The following is a 26,897-nucleotide window of genomic DNA, read 5'->3' as shown; positions in this document are numbered from 1 at the left end:
TGTAGTGGCTTTGGCATTTTATTATATGTATATATAGTACGTCTGAGTTACATCACAGTTTTGATTATACTTCTTCTGTCATACATTATTGTAAATATACAAGTGTATTATCTTGACAGACCTTTAATAGAGCTGCAATATATTCCATAGTTCTGTAGTCTCAAGGGAGTCGCCGGTGACCTTTATATGTCTTCAATCTTCAATGTGAGAGGATGTATACGCACAAAAGGCTGTGGTGTGTGTGTGTCTGTATATATATATATATATATATACAATTACTTCAAGGGCGCTTCAACCAACTTAATAATACGGACAATCCTTATATTCTTTATATGTAACAATCCCTTCAGGGCTTATAGGTTCCAATTCTTTCCGTTTTATGGATGTAGATATCAATTTTCATGCTCGCTTTTCAGAACTGATCAAAAAGTTCATATGATGGAATTTGTTCTATTGTCCTCCATGAGGTTCAAAAAAATACCCTCACACCAAAAAAACACCCAAGATAGGCCCAAAGGCCAATATTAATACAATTTAAAATAAATTTGATTAAAAAATTAGCAAATTCAGATGGACAAATGTTCTTACATGAATATATTAGTATGTCAACATCTTTTATACAGATAAAAATAGATTTCTCCACACCTTACAAATGAGTGAAGGTTTACAGCACAATGTCCACCATTTGTATAAACCCTACGTGTTTCGTCTTACATCAAGACTTCATCAGGGGTAGATCTCGAAATAAATATGCTTAAGGATATAGCATGACAGTGGTCTAGACGGCTCTCAGAATCAATTAATAATTAACATCACACTTGTATATATTGAGATAAATCAGATCTTTAGATCATCAAAATTAGACTATAGAAAACTTTTTAGATCCTTCTTCCACTGCCACAGTCTCTGTCCCACTGCTACATAACTACATATATATGTACATATATATGGATACATGGGGCGTGGACCATGCTATGCCTTGATATATACACCATGAAGAAGGTGTGTACGCATCTAGGAGGGGTCTGGTCATATGACCATATTATCTTGTTTGTGGTGTAACACATCCCTGGCATTCCCATAATATATAAGTTGTTACAGGTAGGGCTCTCTCATTTCTTTGGGGGTCTATGTACCAAGCCTTGGAAATAAAGTACCCACCAATCAGCTCCTAAATGTAATTTTTCAAACACAGCCTGCAAAGTGAAGTTAGGAGCTGATTTGTTGGTACTTTATCTCCGTCCACTTTATCTCTCTCCAAGGCTTAGTACATAGACCCCTTGTTCTTTTCTAGCACACTTCATGTCACCAGTGCACGGCTCCCTTGTCACCTTCCTCCCTTCAGCAAATCTCACTGTATTATTGTCTATATTTTGGGTACATTATCACTGAGTACTGAATTGTTATCCACCTCCGACTCATGCTTGCTTAAGTGACTTGCCCAACCCATGTCCCAGTTATCTGTCCTTCCCAGGATGGTGTGTTATTTATTGTTTGGCATTTATGTTATGACATTCCACTGAGTACTGTAAGATTTAATTCTGTTAATGTGGAATGTTTTGTATGTTTACTCTGTACGGCACTTCTAACATTTTGTGGCACCTTATAAATAAAATATAATAATAATAGTAGTAATAATAATAATAATAATAATAATAATAATAATAATCATTATAAGCCCAGTACTTGTTTATTTATTCCATGAAAAAGGGGCTGATACTGGTGTTTTTGTTGATATTCAATAAAGAAACACAAATGAACAGGGTTTTTATGTATAAACTAAAATTTTTGAATTTTATATTAAATTATATACTTATTTATTGATTTTAATGATGCTTCTGCTCTTTACCAAATGTTTTTTTTGTATTATCAGCCAAAATTCACAAACAAGGTGATATCAAATAATTAGTATTTCTTCATTGAAGGGATAATGAATTAAAGTACAGTAACTACATTTTTATTAATTAAACTTTAATTTGGTAACAAAATCCTTGGATCGCAACTTTAATGTCACATAAAAATGTTGTTTTTCATTCCGTCAATCTCATGGGAGATGGGTGGCATGTGGGAAGATCCTTGAAAAACAGCTCCTAAAGCTCAAAACGCGTCGGTAGTACCAGTATACAGTCACCAGACTCTTGGAATTTAAGCCTGTGAGTGTCTAGCAGGGTATTTTCTGGAGGCACCCTGCTTCTTACACAGAAGACACTCACTGCCATATTTTTGATGCTCAATAGAGCTAAATGACTTTGTTTTAAACCTACTTGTGCCTTTGTGAGCTAATTCATATGTTCATATTATTAGTGCTTTCCCTGCCAGGGGATTTTCTTATATTATTGCTTCTGGGCCCATGAGCCTTGATATTTACTTATTATCACCAAATTTCCAATTTTGAGGAGTCCTAGATCTTCATTTATTTGATACAACTTGTGAAAGTGTTATTGACCTGTAAACTGTATCTAACTTTTTGATATACAGTATTTGTCTGATATAAAGTATGATATTTTAGGGACACCGCTATTTACATTTTATTTAACTTTTCTGGGTGTAAGGGACACCCTAGCAGAGCCCCTCAGCTGCTCTGTTAGAGTGTGCAGAGAGGCCTCACAAACCTACTTATAGCATGTGGGAAAAGTTTGTGATTGGGCAAGTGGCTAATGTCCTTGCCAAGTAATTTGGGCCACAGACGTTCAGCAGTGGCTGCTCCTAGTAAAAGCTTTAAAGTTTTAGCGTCCGATATGTATTTATTTTCAATCCTGTCTGAGGGAGATATGTTTCTCAGATTCTATCAGCAGTGTCACTAGGGGGGTGCGGACCGCACAGCTGTTACTAGACTTTTTGGTGTCCTGTGCCAGAAAGAGCATTGGCACCCCCCCATTTTTTTAAATAGGAACATTAAATAGTGCACCCTAAAAAGGGCCATGGCTTCATGGGGAAGGGCCAGGGAAGAGATAGGGGAGGCCAGGAGGTGCTGGGGATAAAAGAAGAGGAAGCTACAAGTAAGAATGATAATAAACAGGAAAATTGCCAGGCCCGAAAACGCCCCCTGCCCTTCGGATGCACCACCCTAGTTACCGCCCTGGCGGGTGACACCATCTGAGGGGTTGACACTAAAATAGCAATGCTGCTCTGCTATTTTGATGTCACCGCCTCAGTTGGTGTCACCAGCAGTGGTGATAGCAGTGATGGATGACACGTGCATTAGCGCGTTATCCACACTGTGTCTGGAGAAGCTAGGGGGCTGTCTTGGAGCTCCCGGAGTTCTAGGCAAGCCCCCAGCATGACAAGAATGGGTGCATAACACGTGGTCACACCCCTATAAGGAAATTTGACAGTGGTCGTAGGTTTGTGGGCAAGAGGGCACGGTCCTTACATGAGCGCGCCTTCGGCATGTGCAAGGAGACCAGAGCTGAGGGGGTGAAAGGATGAGTATGCGCACTGTGCACTGGGTGACACCAACCCCTGTGACGCCACTGATTCTATAGTCTGTTTTCAATGCAAAACTGAGTACATGCAAGTTCAGGCCAAAGCTCTTTGAATGAAATCAGGCAAAGATATATATATTTTTAAACAATAAAGTGTGTTTCTTTTGAATAGATTTTATGTGACATGATTCCATCACTCCCTGAATCTTTTTGCCACCCACCATTAAGTGCACGTAAATTAACGTAACGCCAGTGGTGTCCCTCCCCGTGGTGGCACCCATTACAGGTAGGGTTGTAGTGCACGCTCCTTACCTGGGCGCTGGCAAAAAGGGGGCATGGCCTAATGGGTAGGGGGTGTGGCTTCACTGCTTCACTGCCTAAACCCCCATTTTAGTCACTCTGGGGGTCCCGAAGGTGCGGGCTCCCCCCCTGGAGACCAGTCTGTGTGCAGTGTCGGCTCCCTCACTGTGTCATGAGCCGAGTGCTGCATGTAATGCTACAGTACAGCACTAGACTCCTGTCACTGAGGAGGAGTCGGCACTTTGGTGTCACCCCTCGGCGAGTGACACCCAGGTGCGGCCAGCAGCCCACATTGTAACGCCATTGCATAACGCAATACTTTTTGTGCTTACCCTATAATTTGAATAGGGAAGTCATATTTGTGAAAAAAAATCTTTTTTTTGTGAGAAATTGAGGAAATAAATACTAGGTGTAGGTAAAGATGTTACCAGTTTTATTAATGCTTAGAGCTTAAAAATGGGTGTTTGAATTGACCCATAGACTATAAATTCTGCAGGGTGCAAACTTGCAAACTCAGGAGGTTATTGCTTAGGACAGATTTGCAATCAGGCTAAGGCATAGCATAAGCTACTTGGTCCTGTACACGCTATTCGGGAATCTCCGTCAAGCATTGCACTCACGTGCAATGTTGAATTAGCCCCACAGTGCAGAATGGCATTCCACAAAATGCAAAGAAAATGCTGAACTGAAAGTCAATAGGGCATCATCACCTTCTGCAACTGCTCCTTTGCTCACATTTACAAGTAACTTACAGTTGCACTATGCATATTTCACTGCACCTGCTGATGTGGGCAAAGTGTACTTCTCCCGCAAATCCCTCCTCATTGAATTGACCCCACAACAATTATTGTGTGTTGTGCATATGTGAATAAAATCAATTCAATGAAAGAATTTGTACCTTTAAATCTAATACTGCACAGTACTGTTATAAATACATAAACTTTGTTCCTGCACTTACACAAGTTGTCAGCATTTGCATCAGGGAGAAATACATTGTAATTTCCTGGATACAGTCAGTTTGCCGGCAGAAGGGATGGCAGCTGTTGATATCCGGTGTTGAAATCCCGACCCAAGACTAAAAATAGATACCGACCCTGCCCGATAGCCCCCATACTGATCGTAAGTAAAGCGGGGCATCTTAGCTGTTAGCTGTGGGGGGGAGGGTTAGGTTTAGGCACCCCGGAGGGTTAACGGTAGGCTTTGGGAGGGGTTATGGTTAGGCACCACTGCGGGGGTTAGGGTTAGGCATGACTAGGGAGGGGGGTTAGGGTTAGGCACTAAGGGGGATGGTTAGGTTTAGGCACCAAGGGGGGTTAGGTTTAAGCACTAACGGGGAGGGTTAGGGTGTCGGATGGGGAGGGTTAGGGTTAGGTTGAAGGAAAGGAGGGTTAGGGGGAGAAGGGGGAGGGTTAACATACTTACCCGACCCCCGTCGAGATACCGAGCATCAGATGCCACTGTCGGCATTTTGACAGACGGTATTTCATACCGATTCCCATTTCAATACATTAGTAATGTCCATGTAACCAGAGGGTCTGGAAAATGGGTCTTAAGGATAGGGTAGTATTACTATAGAATGCTGTGTCTCGGTATAGAGGGCAGTACATACCATCTCAGACTATCATCTTTCATTTATGCATTTTGTAGACAGACACAGAGGGCAAAATTTATTAAGCGGCGGGTTCTAAACCCCGGCGGTTTGGTGGCGGGTTGGCTGCGGTTTTGCTATCAGCAGATTTACTAAGGCCAAAACCGCCGGAAATCCGCTGTCAAAACACATTTTAGAATAGAATAGAACAGGGCTAGGGCTAAAATTACTAGTCAATGGTTTTGGTGTAATTTATAAACTGCCATCAAACCACCACTAAACCGCCGGGGGTTTAGAACGCACCGCTTAGTAAATTTTGTTCAAAGTGTGTATTAAAATTCCTCTATAAATGTATTTCAGTCCTTACCCATAAAATAACACATCAGTGGCTTAAGACTGTGTTTATGTATGTGACAAGCAAACTGCATTATAAACCAAACTCATTGTTTCCGTCTTCCTTAATATAAAATGAGAAAATCCTGTCTCCAGTTATTACATCATTCAGAATAAATGCAAAGAGGCGCTTTCTTACTGTATCTTCATATTTGACTAAAGTGCAGTCAGACATGAAACCTCGTGCAAAGTACAGCGAATTGTAGTTTTTATTTTTTTTACATTGCACATAAATATTTTGTGTTAAACAAATCATTGTTGGACTTCAAGAAGTATACAATATTTGAATGTTTTATTGAGAGAAACAATTATTATGCAAGGATAAAGATGTTTCCTACAGCAGGAGCACACTATGCTTTCATGTTTTCCTAATGGACAGTAAAATGATGGCATGAGAGATGGAGGATTATAAACAATGCCATCAGTAGTAGTACTCACTGTTAGTATTTATATTCTTATTTGTTTCCTTATATGAAACAAAAACAATTATTATTTTTCAAGTGCATAAGTGGACAGTGGTAGCTGTGACGGGGTGGGGGGTAGGGCGGGGGGTTGGGAATTCTGCGCGCCCTGCCGTCCTCTCCGGCGCGAGCTGGGTCAATAAGTCAGGACGGCCGTTGCTGGTCTCGGGCTGGGAGGGGGGATAGAGAATGTGATGCGGCCCCCCACCAAGTGAGTTACACCTCCTCCTCCAGAGCAGAGCCCACATCCCACAATGCACCCGGAGAGAGGAACCACTTGTGTCACCTCCCCTTCCTCTACATAGCCACGCCCACAACATCATTACATCTACGGCATTGTTTTCTACACTTGGTAAATACAAAATATCTATTTACTGCAAAGTAGTAATACTAACTTGCATTAGTTACAGGTCACATGATCACCACTCGCTGGCTAAGCCACGCCCATTTATGGTTTTTGGCAATTTTTTATTTTATACAGTTAATTTCTTGCTGACTGAAATCCGTACACTCAAACATAGAAATAAAAATACATAACTTATACACAGAAACACATTTCCAGATGCACGTATATTGCCTGTACGTATGCCAGATGCACGTATATTGCCTGTACGTATGCCAGATGCACGTATATTGCCTGTACGTATGCCAGATGCACGTATATTGCCTGTACGTATGCCAGATGCACGTATATTGCCTGTACGTATGCCAGATGCACGTATATTGCCTGTACGTATGCCAGATGCACGTATATTGCCTGTACGTATGCCAGTTGCACGTATATTGCCTGTACGTATGCCAGATGCACGTATATTGCCTGTACGTATGCCAGATGCACGTATATTGCCTGTACGTATGCCAGATGCACGTATATGCCTGTACGTATGCCCAGATGCACGTATATTGCCTGTACGTATGCCAGATGCACGTATATGCCTGTACGTATGCCAGTTGCACGATGGCTGCAAACTTCCATCTCAGCCCTGCAGCTGGCTCTGCCTCCTCGTTTTCAGCCATGTATTCCTCATGGAAAGTGGGTAGGAGAGAGAAGGGGAAGTTATCTGCCAGGGAAGGGGCCTGTGCTTGTTTCACAGTGGACGTCAGCTGATGACGTCAGCACTGTGACAGCCCGGGCAGACAGACCAGTGTGAGTGTGGCATGATGATGGGTCACATTGGGGTCCGGGATAGTGGTGGCTAATAAGATGTCATCTGATGACATCAGCACTGTGACAGCCCGGGCAGACAGACCAGTGTGGGATGATGATGGCAGAGCCGTAACTAGACTTTTTGGTGCCCTGTGCCAGAAAGAGCATTGGCGCCCCCCTCATTTTTCAAAAGGACATAATGCATCCAAAAAAGGGCCATGGCCACATGGGGAAGGGCCAGGGAAGAAATAGGGGAGGGCAGGAGATGCTGGGGATGAAATAAGAGGAAGCTACATGTGAGAATGATAATAAACAGAAATTTAACAGGCCCAAACAGAGCCCCCTGACCTGTGGTGCACTGTGCGATGGCACCGGCCGCACTACCCTAGCTACGGCCCTGGATGATGGGTCACATTGGGGTCCGGGATAGTGGTGGCTAATAAGATGGCAGCCGATGACGTCAGCGCTATGACAGCCCGTGTCTGTCTCTCACTTTTGTTGATTGTAATAATAAAAACTGGAATTATAGGGAATTGTCTCCTCTTTAGAGTAAATGGCAAATTAGTTTAACTGGGGGCCAATTTTATTCTTGGAATGAAAACTATTTCTCCTTTATTGCTGCCACTCAGGATTTCAGCATCAATGAATTGGAATGCATCTTTGTTCTTGGCAGTTATAATCATTTTATTAGATATCTCTGAAATTGATTCTGAGCTATCATCATGGCAACGCCAATTTTTTTGTTTTTGGTGATTTTTTATAACTTTTATTCCAAATTCTGTAATTTATTGCTGATTGAAAACCGTCACCAAAAAATCAAATGAATATCTTAATTAGTCTTTTGAGATATTCAAATTCAAAGAGCATTCCGGACAAAGGGACTAAGCAAATTATGTATTTTAGATTTACTAAACTTTTATTTTTAAGGCACCACATAGTTTTAGCAGAGCAGTAAAGGGACATTAAAAATTGTATGGTTTGTCTTTTTCATTAACTGTTGCTATTTCTTGTTGAGCTAACTTTTTTATCCAGATGTTTCACTTCTAGGCAGGAAAGCATTGCTCTTCTGGGGCCATAGTTGAAATTGTAGGATTGTGGAGCACCTCTTCTTTGAAGTAACGTGTCCTGCTCTTTAGAGGGGACTTGACTGTGTTCTTGAGGGACATTCAGTTTGGTCCAGTAAGGTGATAGAGATGGTTTCATCACAGTCCAGACTAAGTTTGGGATGATATTGCAGGAGGCAATCGGGAAGCCGACTGCCTAAATACTGGCAGCCGGCTTCCCGACTGTCTTATCCCGGCAAGGGTGAAATGCCGGGCTTCTAGATGTAGATGCCCGCATTTCCCCGACGCCGGGAGACCGTCACCTGGCATCACGAACGTAGTGATGCCGGGCACCGCGAGCGGACAGCCGCGGGGGGGAGGGTTAGGTTTAGGGCTCCCGGGGGGGACTTAGGGTTAGGTACCCCCCTGGGAGGGTTAGGGTTAGGCTAGGGGGAGGGAGGGTTAGGGTTAGGCACCCCCGGGGGGGGGACTTAGGGTTAGGCACCCCCCCGGGGGACTTAGGTTTAGGCAGCGGGGAAGGGGGTGGTTAGGGTTAGGCACTTAGAGGGGGGATAACTCGACGCCTGTCATTAACCATACTCCGGAAGACCGACGCCCGGCATACCGAACAAAGGTAAGCCGGGCGGCTGGCGTGGACAGCATCGGGGGGGAGGGTTAGGTTTAGGGCTCCTGGGGAAATTTAGGGTTAGGCACCCCCCCGGGAGGGTTAGGTTTAGGCTAGGGGAAGGGGGGGTTAGGCACCCCCGGGGGGAGGATAGGGTTAGGCACCCCCCCGGGAGGGTTAGGTTCAGGCTGCGGGGAAGGGGGGGTTAGGTTTAGGCACTTGGGGGGGAGGTTAGGGTTAGGCACCCCTAAGGGGGGGTTAGGTTTAGGGGGTAGAATTAGGTTAGCGATACTTACCTTAGGGACGATCGGGATCTTCACCCTTGCCGGGCTGCCGCTGTCGGGACTGAAAGAAGGTCTTATGGGCTGATTAATCAAAATGTAAAGTGTTTGGTTCATCACACAGGGATTTTGTACACTGTCGAGTAGGTGAAAGTATGGTTCCTCAGTGTGTGGGGTATTAAAAAGGCAATGCTTCCAATAGTAAAACACCCCATGTTTTGCTTTTTAAAGAAATAGAGGATAGAGGATGCTGTGCGTTCACCTCCTATGGCACAATTACTATACTGCACACTTGCCAACCTTTGGGCTGCCCTCTCCGGGAGGAGGCAGCCAGGTCGGCACTGCGGTGGGCGTGGAGCAGCTGAAGTGGTAGGGTCGGGAGCATGGAGATGAGTCATCTGGGCACTGACCCCACGCTAGACAATGCCGAGATTACCTGCATTGTATAGCAGGGACATGGCCAAGATAAAGCGATTCATTGCAAATCTCGACATCAGCCGCCTGTACCGCCTACTTCACACGGTTACTTAATTTTAAGATTATATTAACAACATTTTCTTTTAATGATTTAAAGGAACAATAATAGCTTATTCCTAGAAAAAAAAAACACACACACACACAAAAAGGGGTTTATTTACTAAGCAGCAATGTTTTCATAGCTGCAGATTTTTGACCGTTTTGCCAGCGAGGTTTAAAGTAGCACTAATATTATTTCTGTTTTAAATCTTTTATTTTACAAAGCAAAGTACAGTAGGTTTATATACATCACAAAGCCATGACATAGGCTTCAGGTATAACTGACAAGCAAGAGAAGAACTAATGCAAAATTAAATATTTTTCTCCTAAAACTGGAAACAAGATGGAATTACATGTGCACATCTGTCAGGGTGCATTAATACTAAACACTGCTGACTGGCACAAATTGCATTGTTATTCTACTACCAGAAGGCAGAGTAAACCTTTAAGAAAATCTCTAAACTGACAGTAATCACAGAAGAGACAGAAGTATAAATGTGAAAAGTTTCTCTCCAGCCTTGTGTGGTTAATTTCAAGTTGTAAATATATTCCAAGGTTCTATTGATGTATCGCTATGGGGATGTCACGCTGCAGCAAGTGAGGCTGTTATTACTTTTACTCCATGCATTTATTTAAACCACGTATTAAGCTTCACTTGTCACAAAATGGGTGAAGTAGCTGTCTGCAGAAACTGATGATATGATGGATAAAATGTCAAGCACAATGTACATTCTACTGCTGCATCCCCAGTGACAGGCTGGAAGTATTTCACACTTTGATGTTTTAAATTGAAATGCTTCAATTAGGGCTTGTGTTGGAAAAGTGTAGGCACAACTCACTGTTGCAAGGCGCTAGAAACACGTTCTTGTCACTCAAGATTGTCACTTGCTGTCCATGCGTTCATGTTGCCGAATGAGGCTCCACTATCACTGGCCTGACTTCATGCTCCTGGTGGTTGGCACTGCATATACAGTATGCACTGTGATAGAAGCACTGGAGCAGCTTTGAATGGCTTCTATGTCTGTCCCAGATACCTTTCCCATGTGTTTTAAAACCCCCAGGAGAAGTCTGTTTGGAAAAACAGACTAGAAATGTCGGCTTTAGTGAAATGCCAGAATAGGTCCTGGGGGTGTGGATGTGAGGAGAGGGAGGGCTCCATCCACAGGCCACTCCAGGTGTTGGGCCTTTCAGCCTGGTAGCAGGCTCGTTAGGGCTTGCACCTGAAAGTGGCTCAGATAAGCTGGGTTTTACTATAGCTGAGTGTCTCATACCTGGGAGAGCAGGCCTGCAGGCTAGTCTGCTCTGAGACACTGTGTGATACCACCTGTAAGTACTGTGGACGTGAACTTATTTAGTCTTCTGTTAGTGAGGGAATCTGCTGTCTAGTTAGAGCCCAGACGGGCTAGGATTTTGTTTGTGTTTTGTTTTATTTATGTGTCCAGTACAATAAAGACTGGCTCCGACCAGCTTGCATGAGAAACCCGGAATTGTGTCCTGTTTCTACGGCTGCTGTGTGTGTAAAGAGGGAGTTCATCTACCCAGGAGAGGGACCCCTATCCTGACTGTGTCACAACACCTATTCTATTTATTGTCGTGGGTACTTAGAAACACCCACCGATGTCAAGAAGGTCATGTATCTTAACTGTCTGAATGTCTATGTCTATGTTTATTGTAATGCTTTGTACAAGCATGGTTTATTTTGACTACATCATTTGTTTATTGGGTGAAGCAACAGGTGGTCACCCCAGTACCAAGACTAAAGCTGGGTACACACTACACAATGTGTGTACCCAATGATGGAAGGATAAAAAGTAACAATACATAGCATGCCACAGCCATACACACTGCGCGATACGATGTACGACGCCATGATATATAGTTACCTGCTGCATGTAGTAGCCTGGCGCCGCTCATTGCAGTGTCACTGCAGTGGACGATGAGATGAATGACCATCACCTATGACAGAATGGGTGTACACACTGCACGATATGTACAATATATCATTCCGATCCGCGACGGAACGATATATTGTACGATGGATAGTATTGTGTGTACCCAGCTTAAAAGTGACACATTCTAGTACTGTAGTATGTAAACAAGGGCCAGATTAAGGGCCACATGGGCCTGGGGCTAATAATTATCAAGAGCCTGTTGTGAGAGGTGGAATGGGTGTGACCAGTGCTGTGTGGGTGTGACTAGTGCTGTGTTGGTGTGGCCAGTGCTGTGTTGGTGTGACCAGTGCTGTGTGGGTGTGACTAGCACCACATGGCCAAGTACACCCCTTACACTATCAGCCCAGTGTCTCCCCAAACATGTAAAAGTAGAAAATTGCATAGAAATACAATTTTAACACCTAAGTTTATAGGCAACCGTACACCCAGCTATTAATGATACACACTGATAGCCCATAATAGCACAATGGGGCAGATTCAACTAGCCACGGGGTTTACCACACACTACCACCAGCAAATACTCAATCTACACCACCAGTGCTAGACAGTCTGGACTTATTTCCACTGTAACTGGGAGATCCCCGCTATTGTATAAAAAAAGCCCCTGGCTGTTCAATGTAAGTGGAAATGGTGATACTAAAAGGGTAGGAGAATGGACTTTGATGAGTTGTTTACAGTGCACATGCAGAAGGGCTTTAGCTTCTCTGCTCATTCAGTTTGTGTAGTCTGCACTGGAGTGCAGCTGGTGAGCACCATGACGTGTGCTGGGAGGACCATTGAGACTTCCCAAACTGTTTTGTGTGTTCACCAGGTTATATTCATAAGTATCTGCTAAAATTCACTCCCCTTCCATAGTCCAGATAGAAGTACTATCATTTGCAGATGTAGATGATTGGAGATAGAGTAAAAGGGGCTGGGGCAGAAGAAACCACAGAAATGTTTATAACTCTAAATGGACCTAGGTGGAAGTAGATTCATTGCCTGCTATAGTATGTGGTGCAGAAAGGGAGAATCTTTGTGCAGTGTCATGAGATGTGTTTCTGGAAAGGGGATCCTGTGCAAAGGTTATCTCCGCAATACCTGGTGTTTCCATTCAATGCAGTAGGGTGTTCTGCATAATATGTGGGGGTCTGCAGTGGTGTGTCTCTGTTCAAAAGGTTATCTCTGCAATACATGGTACCTCCATGCAATGTGGTACCTCCATGCAATGTGGTATCTCCATGCATAATATGTAGGAGTCTGCAATGGGTATGTGTCTCTGTGCAAAGGGTGGGATCACTCTGCCATGCATCTTCCATTATTCAGTATTCAGCTTCTGCATTTCATAAACCAGTATGTATTACCGCCTCTGAATAATATACTAGGCAATAGATAAAGGTGAGTTATGGTGGGCCTGGCTCAAAGCCCATTTATCTAAACCGCAAGTTGTGTGCATAGCCAGTGACTGGCAGGTTTGTGGGCCTCTTCAGCTTACATGCACATGGTGGATTGGTTGATGCACATAAGGGACAAGGCCAGTGATAGTACAACAGATCAAATGAGTGCAACTTCAGCTTTTTGTCCTGTAACAGATGCCATCAGGAAACTCTCTGAAAGATGTGGGATGTGCTTCAAGTTTCTGTAATGGAGTGTGGAGGTAATACATTTATTTATACAGTGCTCAAGTGGAAATTAAGGTTAATGCTGAATAATATATTTTTGATATATTTTAACCTCGTGTTTCATATCTAGTCCTTTTAGCTCCAAATGTCAGTTCAGTAACGCATATCATATGACCAGGCTCCTGTATTATATACATACGCTATATTTATGTGACCTGTATCAAAGCAATTGACCTACAATCTTGTGCTTTTGCAGTGGTGCTAAAAAGTTTATGATGCTTTTAGAAATGTACTATTGGAACATTTTGGTCAATAGACTAATGAATAAGTACTGTACATCCTTTGTGTTTTATATGCCTTATTGTGTTCTCTTTATCTATTAGTATGACCTAGATGAAGACCTGAACACATTTAAGGTCACAATTATGCACAAATTCCAAAAATTGTAAAGGATTCACAAAGATTCTAGAATCACTGTACAGTATATGGTCACTGAGCTCCTCTGTGACTTCTAGTAACCTTATAATTTACTATGGGGAGTGCATTATCCTGTATATATAGAAATGTACATAGAATAAGAAAACACATGCTTGTATGGTCGTTCAGCTCAGAAGCTTACAGCAAATTACCCAGACTCTGAGTGAGAATACAGACAGCTCTACCTGGCTTACAGATAATTGCTGAGGACAGCACACTCTGTTGCTGCACAAGTTCATGGTAAGCAGAAATGCCCGAAGGAATCTGCAAAATCATTACAAGTCAGTTGGCTATGGTAGACTCAAGTCACTGATAGACAATAAATAGCATATTTTTCTTTTGCATTACTCTGCCATGTAAATATTTGTTTGCAGCATTACTGTTTTAAATACATTGCTTTCTATATAATATTAATTAAATTAATCCTATTCCTGTGACATATTCCAGTGACATATCAAAGTAGGAAGGTAGAAGGGACATAAACTTAAAGTTACACTGCCACCTAGTGGTTGGAAAATTAAAATAGCAAAGTAAAAATCAGCAAACATTGCAAACACAATGTTAATGTCGGAGTTTACTGGACATCACAGAATGAAGTGTTCAATGATCAAACACAGTAAAGGTGCGTACACACGGTAAGATTGAAATGCATGATATGAACGATAACGATATCCATCATATCGTTACCGTTCATATCGTGCATATTTCGGTGCCTGCAATCCACCAACGACGTGGGAACGCATGGACAATAACGATATCGTACATCGCCCGTGCATGCAGGCCAACCTGGTCGATATCGATCAGGTTACTATATGGACCCGTGATCGTTGATCGCAGGTCGTTTGCCATCGTTGGTGGGTTAGTGGTGTGCTGGATGATCGATATCGATCATCCAGCACACCCGGGAGATAGTTCAACGATATCATTATCATTGACGATCATCCTGTGTGTATGCACCATTACAAAGATGAAACATTAATAGCATGTATAATATACCAAAGAAAAAGTTAAATCATTCAGACATCTAGGACTAATGACTACATTATATCCATTACATTGCTGTCGCTAGGAGTTCTAGAGGGGGAGATGCATCAAAGCTTGGAGAGAAATAAAATACCAACCAATCAGCTTCTAACTGCCATTGTAAAGGCTGTGTTTGAAAAATGACAGTTAGGAGCTGATTGGTTGGTGCTTTATCTCTCTCCACTTTCTCTCTCCTATGTTTAATACATCTCCCCTCCCCCCAGAGCTTACCTTATAGATGTCTTGCAATACTGGTAGGTATAGCAAGGGCCTGATAAGCCTTTTTTTAAATACTTTATTTATTTATATTAGATACTGTATTTACAGTATTTTAGGATTTTGACGTAAATTTGAGACAAATATCGTAATTTAAACATAGAAAAATAGTAACATAAGTTTTTAGTGATCCATGGGACCAAACTCTCTGTACACATATCATCAGTACATCCACTGTGAAATAACTTATTCTTAAATACTACTTTCCTAAATATCTGAATACATTTTATGGGTGCTTTGAATACAGTATATGTATTTATACATTGGAAGGTCATTATTATTGATTTGATAGTGCTGTCAGGGCAGTTATCTTCCAATGAAATATCTTTGCTCTGGGGTCTATTCATTATCACTTAATTTCTACAAAAAACACTAGTTTGGGGACAGAAATTCATCAAGCTCTGGAAATACAATATTTTCGGAGCTTGACTGTGGGAGCATTCACCATTTTCAGATGGCGTTCAGTGCCAAACGCAGGATTTCCAGAGGGGGGTTTCCAAATGCTTAATTTTAGAGCGAGTGTGGCCAGTCCATGAAGAGGGCAGAATTAGTACTTAACCCGCTTTAATAAGCATCATACAAAGTGTCCCAGCATATACAGGACCAGAGATCACAGTAAGCCATTAGATGCATCAGTAGGGCCATCCTGCCTGAACTGAACGTATTTATGTCAGATGTGGGCACCATTCCAGACTATTGGAGCAAGTCCGGGAGTCTGGAGGAGCAGCAGAAGAACCTAGCCCTGCCCTGGACATACTGAATATGTACATATTGGGCTCTACAGCAGTGCATCTCTAACAGTGCATGTTTTGCAGATCTTCTAGTTGTGCACAGGTAATTTATTAATGGCTGATACATGTTAAAAGATCCACAGGTGGTGCTAATTATGTCATTTGTGATAGTGAGAATAACATGCAGCACTGGTAACAATCTATTATATTACTACTATTTCTATTGTGGTCATTGTGTGGGCTAGGGAGGGGGGTTTCCAGGCAGACGGAAACCCCCCCTGCGTTTGCCTATGGCGTTTGCTCCCGCACTCACGTCACCCTGCTCCTTCCGTATGGGAAGGAGTCCCGGGTTGCCAAGAGGGATCCTTTTGGATTCCTCCATCCATGTCCTGCTCCTTCCGGCAGACACCGGGGCTTTGTGCGCCTGTATGAACTCTAGCTCACGCAGGTGCACTAGCACTGCCGAGGCGACACAGCAGTACTAAGTTTCACTGCTCTGAAAGGAACAGTGAATCCGTTTCGGGAGATAGCTGATTTTAAGGATCAGCTGTTTCTGTGCAATGATGAACTACTCCAGTGCTTATGGAGAGTTAGTATGTTAATTATCGGAGTCCGCTCAAACCCCGATAATTAACATAATGAATAGACTCCTCTGTATGTTAAAATTGTTGTCAAAATTATGGGGTCTATTTAGTAAGTTTTGTTAGGAAATAAAGTGAACGGTGATAAGGTACCAGCCAATCAGCTCCTAACTGCCATTTTTCAAACACAGCCTGTGACATGACAGTTAGGAGCTGATTGGCTGGTACTGTATCACCGTTCACTTTATCTCCTAAAAAAGCTTAGTGAATAGACCCCTATATCTCAGAAAGCCTTTAATAAGAACTGACACAGGCCTGACACCAATATATATGTATAATGTGCTGACACCAATCATGAGAATGTGGCCTCTAAATCCACTACTCACCATGGGAGTCTGACTATCCTAGATTGGATAGACACTGGTTGTTAACACAGAATGGTATTGTCACACCATTTCTTCCCTCACACTAAATATAATGACAGTAACCTTGCCTATACACTTCTATAGCGTTAGTAAATCCTTTGCCTACCTTATATTAGGGATGCTATATGTCTCGGATTTATCGGGAGCGTACCGGAATATGGGTGTGCATTTCGAACATTGTATTCGGGATGTCGGGATGCCCTATTGTCCCGGTTCTGAAGGGGGGAGGCTGCGGCAGCACTGGACTTCATTTTTTTTTTTTAAGGGGCACAGTGTGGGTGGAAGTGACAAAAGCCAGGCTGGGTCAGGTGACACGTCAGCGTACCCATGGTCCCGTGCTGTCGGCCACTATGATGTTATAACATCAACTGTGGTCGGCCATTACTGTCTTCACCCACGCCACCGCAGCTATTCTGACCCTAAGGGGTCTATTTACTAAGCAGTGTTAGGAGACAGAGTGAAAAGTGATAAGGTGCCAGCCAATCATCTGCCAACTGTCATTTTTCAAACACAGCCTGTGAGATGACAGTTAGGAGCTGATTGGCTGGCACCTTATCACTTTTCACTCTGTCTCCTAACACTGCTTAGTAAATAGACCGCTTAGGCAGCAGAACTAGAAGGATCACTCCTTCTCAGTCCCTGGCTCCTCCATTCTGTGCTCAGTCTAGTTGCTCTAGCAGCAGCAGTGAAAGGGGGATCACATTCCTTCTCTCTGACAGTGTGACAGTCTCCCAGAGGACCCAGAAGTTAAAGGGGGATTACACATCACACTCCTTCACTCTCTCTCTGTGTGACAGTCTCCCAGAGAACCAGCAGTGAAAATGTTTGACTGCTCTGTGGTGGTGGTTGGTGCTGATCTGGGGCTACTTAGTTTAATGAGTTGAAGCAGCAGGTGTGAATGATGGATGACTCGGAATGAGGGGGCTTCTGAGCACACTGTCTACAGTGAGCAGGTGCTGACTGACAGTGAGAGGGGCTGAACAGAGGGAGGTGAGCACAGAACATTGCAGTGAGCAGATGCTGGTTGACAGGGGGCTAGGGCTAATCAGTGGCTGGGGGACCTAAACATAGAGCACTGCAGTGAGGAGGAGCTGGGGTTGAACAGGAAGTGGGGGGCTGAGCACTGCAGTGAGCAGGTGCTGAGTGAGGGGAGCTGAACAGTGACCTAGTGTGGCTGAGGTGGGTTGAACAGTGAGCAGGGGACGGAGATAAAAAATACACCTGTTACTGTATCTATCAACAATTGATATGATGACAATGAAATTCAGGTGTGAGGTATACATTGAAGGTTGGAGTTAAGGCCCTCAAACACTAGTGACAGATTGGGCCAATTCGCCGATCCCCAGATGCCAGGGTCAGCGCATCGGTGGAATCCAACATGGTGGAATTCATTGGTTCATCTTTTCAAAGCATTAATTGAGGAAGAAATTGATGTTTCAGTGTTTCCAACTGTGTTGGAATTTCTGTTCTCACTACCAGCAACTTAATGCCCTCATACATCAGCAATCGATTGTGGCAAGTCTGCTTTTTGCAGATGATTGTGTATAAAAATCTGCAGTGTATGGGGTTCACAGATCAGATTTCAACCAAAAAGTGATTGGAATTGCTAAATCAGGTTGTCCAACATGATGTATTTCACAGTTCGATTGGGGCTGTAGATTGCTAGTGTATGGTAACAATGAGCAGATTTGCAGAACGTTACTAGTAAAATGATGGGCCTTTCAAGATTGACAGATCTGTATTTGCTGAAAACGATCGGCAAATCACTGAAAAAGATCTGTAATGTATGGGCGCAAATTGCTAGATTGGGAAATCCTAAAATCGGGCATCATACGTCTACATCATAGTAGTGTGAGCGTTTAAAAATAATTTTAAAATTTTTCTGTGTACACATTTTTTTTTAATAAACATGCATACAGTCAGTGTATTGTGTACTTTAAATGTGCTCTAAATCTCCAAACATGACCAAAATCTATGTACAGCCTGTATTTTGCCTTCATAGCATTGTAATTGCATATAATAGGGTTTATGTAACAGGATGTGGTGCAGGTTGACTGCATCGGCGGAATCCTCGCGAATATATCCAATCATGGTTGCCCAAAATCATGTGAAGCATGGCTACAAAAAGAGACTTTAGATGGGTACACACTAGGGCGACGGATTGGTCAACAGACTGAACTGCCATCAGACCGGCCGATTGGTAAAATATATACCACTCCATATATATGGGCCAGAACTAACAGCTCTCAGGCAATGAATGCAAAGCCCATGCCTTTCTATGTGCCCTCATTCATGAGTTATTGTCCTTAGAGGACGGAACTATGCAGGGGTGGGCTGGGCCGGGGCACAGGGTGCCATCTGCCCACCAGGCCGGCACAATTTTAGTGATTCAGGGACGCTCTGTATTGTAATATGTGTAAAGTCATCACCCATAGCAGGCTACAAAAAGATGGCTACTATCGACCAATAAGGAGCCAGGTTTCCTTTCCCAGGAACCCAAGGGGCTGGAGAGTGGAAAAGGGGGTGGGGCTTGTTGAGGGAGTTTGTCAGGAAACCTGCTGCCCATGCCTTCTCCATATTGATTGACTGCTGCTGCTGTGCTGCCTGTAAAGGGAGAGGAACGTTTCATCCTGCTAGATCCACACTGACAGCAGGTAAGATTCAGCACTGGGCACACTATAGTACTGTGCAGCACTGTGCACATCATACTACTGGGCACACCATAGTACTTTGCAGCACTGAGCACACCATAGTACTGTGCAGCACTGGGAGCACCATAATACTGGGCTTCATTGGACACACCATAGTAATGTGCAGCACTAGGCACACCACAGTTCAGGCACACCATAGTACTGTGTAGTACTGGGCACACCATAGTACTGGGCAGCACTGGGCACACCATAGTGCAGGGCACACCATAGTACTGGGCAGCACTGGGCACACCATAGTACTGGGCAGCACTGGGCACACCATAGTACTGGGCAGCACTGGGCACACCATAGTATTGGGCAGCACTGGGCACACCATAGTAATGTGCAGCACTAGGCACACCACAGTTCAGGCACACCATAGTACTGTGTAGTACTGGGCACACCATAGTACTGGGCAGCACTGGGCACACCATAGTGCAGGGCACACCATAGTACTGTGTAGTACTGGGCACACCATAGTACTGGGCAGCACTGGGCACACCATAGTGCAGGGCACACCATAGTACTGTGTAGTACTGGGCACACCTTAGTACTGGGCAGCACTGGGCACACCATAGTGCAGGGCACACCATAGTACTGGGCAGCACTGGGCACACCATAGTACTGGGCAGCACTGGGCACACCATAGTACTGGGCAGCACTGGGCACACCATAGTACTGGACAGCACTGAGCACACTACCATACCCTCTTTGGTGACCAATGACTGGTGGGCTGTGACTCCTAGCAGCAGTGTACTGAGTTACAGACATGTCCCCTTCTGAGGCATGGCCAACGGACCAATATCTAGGCTACTTCCCCAAATATCACAATCACAGTAACTTATGCTGGGTACACAATACGCCGATGGCCCAATCAAGCAACAGACCCAGAGACTGAGTGGACGATTTTGGTAAGCGTCCACACTTACCAATGGGACGCTCAGTATGTCTGACCAGATATCACATCTGGGTGGGCATTTAAATTTGCCTGCCCAGTTGTGATATCAGTGTCTGCGTTTCCTTCGGCCAGTGTATGGGTCGGTTGGTGGGTCGCTCGTACATACCGGCAGATGTGCACAATATATCTGCAAGATATATTGCATCTGTCATGCTTCATAGCAGACGCAATATATCTTATGTGTACATACGAGCCGACACACTTAACAATATATAGTTTGTCGGTTGTAGGAACAAAATATTGCATAGTGTGTCCCCAGCATTACTGTGGTTCTACCTTCGTGCACTGAGTTCAATATTCATTGTAACAACCAGCAGCAGTAAATGTGGACAGAACAATAATGACCTATAAGGTAGGTAGCTCTGCTTTGTGAGATAATAGGATAATACTGTATGTGACGGAGCTGTATGTGGTGATGTGAGGTGGACATTGAAGATGCTGGCGGTGGTGCTATAAGGTGATTATTGTATATTGCTTCCTATATTTTATATCAGTCACTAGAATAGTCTCTGTTTATCAGACAGGGCTGTTAGGTGATGGATTTGACTATAGTCCTTAGACATAATGAGTTTTTCTATGTAATTACACATTTAAATCGCATCCCAAGTAGATAAACCATGATTATTTTGCCATTGCCTTGCACTGGTAGAAAAGTCGGGGCCACTTGATTGCATTTGCCCCCCAGACTAAAAGTTGCCAGCCAGCCCCTGGTACTATGTCTGTGGCTCGGGTAATGGCGATTTGTTTTTTTCTGAAGACGTGGATGCCTACATGGACCAAAGAGGACCGGAACCAAAGGAGTATGGATTTTTATTTTTACAGGTGTCATGGATGCTACATGGAGAAAAGGATGTGAATGGCTACAGGGATTATAGATGAGTATGTTTGAGTGTGAGTGTAATAAACTAGAAGTAACAGCGGGCTCTTAATGCCCCGCATGCTGGTACTTATGGTTCTCCAAGTACCAGCATGCGGGTGAGGCTTGCTGGGACCTCTACTTCTACTGTAAAAGACAATATTATTCAATCTATTTTTTACACAATCAACCCAGCACCCACCGCGCATGGTTGCCGGGGATAGATCCAGGCTATCAGCCCAGGCCTGGGGTGCCCTGAAGAGGGGGAACCCCTTTATTGGGGCATCCCCACCTCCCCAGGGATCCCCGGCTTGGGCTGACTAGCAATCAGGTGATACGGCTTTGGCCAGGGGACCCGGTGAAATGGTCCCCCGGCTATGGCATTACACCCCCGCTAGATAGAGTCATGCTTGTGGAAAATACTGGGAGCCCCTACTCATTTTGTCCCCCTTATTTCCAGAACCAGGACTAGCTCACTGAGCATGGTGCTGGTTGATGAAAAACTGGGGAACCCTAAGACTTTTTTCACCCGTATTTTCACAACCAGGACCGGCTCAGAAAAGCCTGGTGCTGGTTGTGCTTTTAGGGGGGACCCCATGTAATTTTTTTTAGTATTTACAGTTTACATTTTTTTTAACACAGAAATATGCACAGATCTCAGTGATCTATGCATGTTTCTGTGTAACTCGGACCTGCTCAGGCTATACCCACTAGACTGAAGCAAGTCTATTATTTTACAATAATGGCAGTAATAGTGTGCGGGTTTAAAACTAGCACTCTATTACATTGCCCGAGTTATATCCTCACAATGGCAAAACATCAACAGTTTAGAGTTAAACTCGCACATATTTTAAACTCGCACCCTATTACATTTTGCCCATTGTGTGTTAGTTCAGACGCTGACCCAATATTACCTGAATTTTCCAAACTCACCCTTCTGTGATCATCACATAGAAAGTAAATCACAGGACTTTGTTTTATAACAGACTTTAGCTAATGAATGTTACAGACATTTTAGAACTGTCGCCAGATCTGACCCCAGATGAACATTTTTGTTACAATCTAGAATGAATGGACGTTTTCTAGCACCATCCATAATGTCAGTCACTTCCTACAGGAAGAATGGTACTGTGTCCTTCCTTCATGCACCATTCCATGGATTGATAGCCTCAATGCCACTGTGCATACAGACCCTACTACCCTCACAAGGTGGCCAACAAACTATTACATTTATGTTTTGATTTTCATTTGTATGTTACCTGAAAGTCAGGTCATCTAACTTTTATAATTACAGTCCTATGCTTTCTGTAACCTTGATGGAAATGATAAAGGCTCAGTTATGCAGAGTTGTGTAACCATCCATTTAATGCGCTGATCTATAAAACTTCAAATTCATTACACATATATTACAACACAAATGTAAGAGAACTACTTGAGAAGTGTGTGTGTAAGCCTGCTGGCAATGAAATGGAATAATGGATGTGTGCTTTTAAAAATAGCATAAAGCATTAAAATAGTAAAGTGTGTATAATTTACACTGCACCCCCACATGCTGCAGCCTCATTTGAGAAATACTGTATACTATACTGGATGTATTGCAAATGTAAACGTTAATATATAATCTTAATGTTTTAATTGTAACCGGGTCGTTATTTAGGTTCAGAATTATTTTTTTATGTTGGATTTTTCTATTGAACATACCATAGCAATTGTCACATTGTTTATATTGTTCTCTGTACAATACATACAGTACAGTACATATGGGGAACATTTACATGGTAACAAATGAGAAAATAATATATTAAACCATTCAGCCTTCAACTCATTCCCATTTTTAGAATGTTGTTCTGCGGGAAGAGAAAAAAAGAGCCCTGCAGTATTTTTCAATATAATTATACTGTTTAATAATGTTTTTTTAAATATATAGTTGTGCAGTCCACTTATACTTTATTTGCATCACACAAAACACATACATTATACTAAAGATGTGCGCCGACCCCCGTGTTTTGGTTTTGGATACGGATTCATCTTCGTGTTTTGGTCTTGAAAAACCACCTTCGCGTGTTTTGGTTTTGGATCTGTATTTAAAAGAAAGAAAACAGCTAAAATGACCTCATTTTGACCGGTTAGCATGCAACCCAAAACCTGAGTTTGCTTTTTAAATATGAGCTGGGAAGATCCGAACCGGGAACCCCTCAATTCAGTTGTTGTCGGTTCTTTGAGAACCGGACCCACACATAAACACACTTATAATGCTACATAAATACATACTCGATGAACAACATACACTCATTGTCCATTTCAATCACTGAAAAAAATTTTATTGAATAATTAGGGAAATGAGTCCTCTGGTCTTCTGATTTTGCAAAGACATCATCGAGCACAGACTGTATTCTAACTAGAGATGAACAGTTTGGTTTTGCTGAAAACCGAACACACACGAATTTTGGGGTTCTGAGTCGCGCCGAGTCCAGGCTCGGATCACTTTTGGGTCTCTGAGTACAATCGAGTGTGGCTCGGGTCTACAGTAAATTAAAATCTCGGATATAAATACCGGATCTCAGGTTTTGGATTGCATTTAACAGGTCCAAATGACATGATTTTAGCTGTGTTTATAAATTTTAAAGGAATCCAAAACCAAACCAAAACACTTGGTTTTGCCAAAACCAAAACATGGGGATCCGCGCACATCTCTAATTCTAACCCATTGAATCACACGAATCCCCTCTTTACCCCACATTCCCCAGATAACAATGAATAAGTTGGGGTGGGGTCATAACTAGAAATTTGTGGACCACATTGAAACATTAGTAAGGGCCCCATGTAATGCCAAAGGCAAAAAAACCACACTTATAAACATGGGCCCAACAAGGAAGACAGCCCCCCCATCAGATGTGGACTACATAGCAGCTGAACTCGCTGCACCTTTAGCAGTTACGCCATTGATTCCCTCTTTAGTGGAACTACAAGTTCTTCTATGGCTGCACAGAATGTACAGTATAAAGTACTGCGTTTGAAAAGAAAGATATTGTTATTCTAAATACAAAGTTTCTTAGGAAATTACTGATTGCAAATTTTCGCTCGGAATTATCATATATTGTAAATTTAAATGCAGTCAGTGGCATCACTGTGTTTGGTGTCCCCCTTTGTGCCTACTGCTCACCCTGTCACCCCAGATGTGGATGCCTAGCACGCGCTTTCAACGAGTGCACTCGTGAAAGGGGCATGACCTCAGGTCCGTGAAGGCACACCCCCTATTGAATCAAATTTTCAACCCCGTTCTCATCACACTGGGGGTTTGCATAGCGCTCTGGGAGCATGTCAATCAAGCTGCGGCTTGGGGGGCTTTGTGAGAATAATCGCAGGATCCATTCTGCACATGCACGCATCGGCTCCTACTTTAGGCGCAGACCCAGAAACATCGGAAATGTATGTTCATCATCAGATAAACATACATCTCTGAATCAGGCCCACAGTGTTGGTGACGCGCATCATCCAGTACTGGTCTCAGTGCTGCCACCATCCAAGGGGGGAGGGGCACCAAAATAACAGAGCAACTCAAGCTATTTTGGTGTCATTCCCTCGGATGGTGTCATCTGGTGGGGCCCGCACCTCCCTAGTGATGCCACTGCAATGATACTAAACAGAGCAATTTTACAATCCTACAACACTGCTGTTGTGAGAACTTCAGAAAGTGAAAAATGCAGAGAGATAAGCAGCCATAACTAGTTATCACATGTAAAGTTCTACATAATCTATATACCAGTAAATACAAAGTTTTATTAAAACAGCCAGCAGTTACAGGAAAACAATATGTAATACTGTGGCTAACTCCAGTAGGATGCGGTCATAATATCGACCGCGGGGATTCTGGCGATCAGAATGCTGGCGCCAGTATCCCGACTACTGTCAGAATCCCAGGGCCAGCATCCCGACTACTGGCATTCCAAAGGTAAGTAGTTGGTTTAGAGGGAAGGGTTAGGCACTAGGGGGAGTATTACGGCTAGGCACTAAGGGGGGAGGGTTAGGTTTAGGGTGCGGGGAGGTTAGGTTTAGGTACTAGGGGGGAGGTTAGGTTTAGGCAATGAGGAGGGAGGGGTAGGGAGAGGACGAGGGTTAGGATACCGACCGAACGGTGTCGGTATTCTCACACTGACGGGTTGCCGGCATTGGGATTCTGACCGCTGGGAATGTATTATCGGTGTGTACGACAACTTACAGTGTATACATTACTAATATTCTTTAAACTACATTTAAACTTTAAACATTCACTAAACTTATTATAGTCAGTACAGGGCTTGTCCCACTTTTAGAAGCTTTTAGTCTTGCCCTAAAAAGCACTAGGGCAGAGATTTGCAAGCTCGGTCCTCAAGGCACCCTACATTCCAGGTTTTTAGGATATCCATGTTTGACCACAGGTGACTTAATTAGTACCTGAGTTAATTTAACCACCTGTGCTCAATCATGAATATCTCTAAAACTTGAAGTGTTGGGGAGCCTTGAGTACTGCGTTTGGGAATCTCTGCTCTAGGGCATAAATGAATGATGAATGTAGAATGGTAACCTTTCTTTCACTGCGGTCCTTACATAATGGACAAATAGTAATGAAAAAAATGTAACATGTTCTAGTCCTAAGTAATTTGTTATTGTAAGATGACCCCCGTTCACACTGAGGGGGAGATGTATCAAATCTTGGAGAGAGATAAAGTACCAACCAATCAGCATCTAACTGCTATTTTATTGGCTGTGTTTGAAAAATGGCAGTTAGAAGCTGATTTGTTGGTACAGGTTGAGTCTCCGATATCCAAAATGCTTGGGACCAGGGGTATTTTGGATAACGGAATATTCCGTATTTTGGAATATTTGCCTATCATAATGAAATATCTTGGGAATGGGACCCCAATATACACACAGAATGCATTAATGTGTTATATACACCTTATACACACAGCCTGCAGGTAATTTTATACAATATTTTCAATAATTTTGTGGCTCAAACAAAGTTTGTGTACATACATGAAATTCATTTATGTTTCATATACACCCTATACACAAAGCCTGAAGGTAATTTTATACAATATTTTTAATAATTTGTGCCTTAGACAAAGTTTGTGTACATTGAACCATCAAAAATCAAAGGTTTCATTATCTCAGTCAAGCCAAAAATATTCCGTATTTCGGAATATTCCGTATTTCGGAATATTTGGATATGGGAGACTCGACGTGTACTTTATATCTCTCCACTTTAGCAAAGGTTTGATACATCTCCTCAGGGAGAGATTTATCAGACCTTCTAAAGAAGACAAGTTTCCCATATCAACCAATCATATTATAGCTATCATTTATTTAGTACATTTTTTAAAGATGATAGCTACAATCTGATTGGTTGTACCTCTTTAGAAGGTTTGATAAATCTCACCCTCAAAGTGTAAATGGGATCTTGTCTAAAAAAAGGCACTGATGTTGCCCAGATTATTTTAGAATATAATCCAGTGTACCATTCTTGGGGTTACAGTTAAAATCTAGTCTTGAAAGTGGTGTGAAGTGA

The 26,897-nt window shown here is 43.0% G+C and overlaps 1 protein-coding gene across 4 annotated transcripts in view; it reads left to right on the top strand.

The window, feature by feature from the left end:
* RALYL (RALY RNA binding protein like) overlaps window positions 1-26,897 on the top strand; it is an 804,654-nt gene that overhangs the window by 413,280 nt on the left and 364,477 nt on the right. The gene's annotated exons all lie outside the window — the stretch shown is intronic.

This window comes from Taudactylus pleione, unplaced genomic scaffold, assembly GCF_031769625.1.
Source record: "Taudactylus pleione unplaced genomic scaffold, aTauple2 ptg000114l, whole genome shotgun sequence".
In the NCBI taxonomy this organism is placed as follows: Eukaryota; Metazoa; Chordata; class Amphibia; order Anura; family Myobatrachidae; genus Taudactylus; species Taudactylus pleione.
Note: the sequence above shows the minus strand (reverse complement) of the source record. Positions and strands in the feature narration are given on the sequence as shown.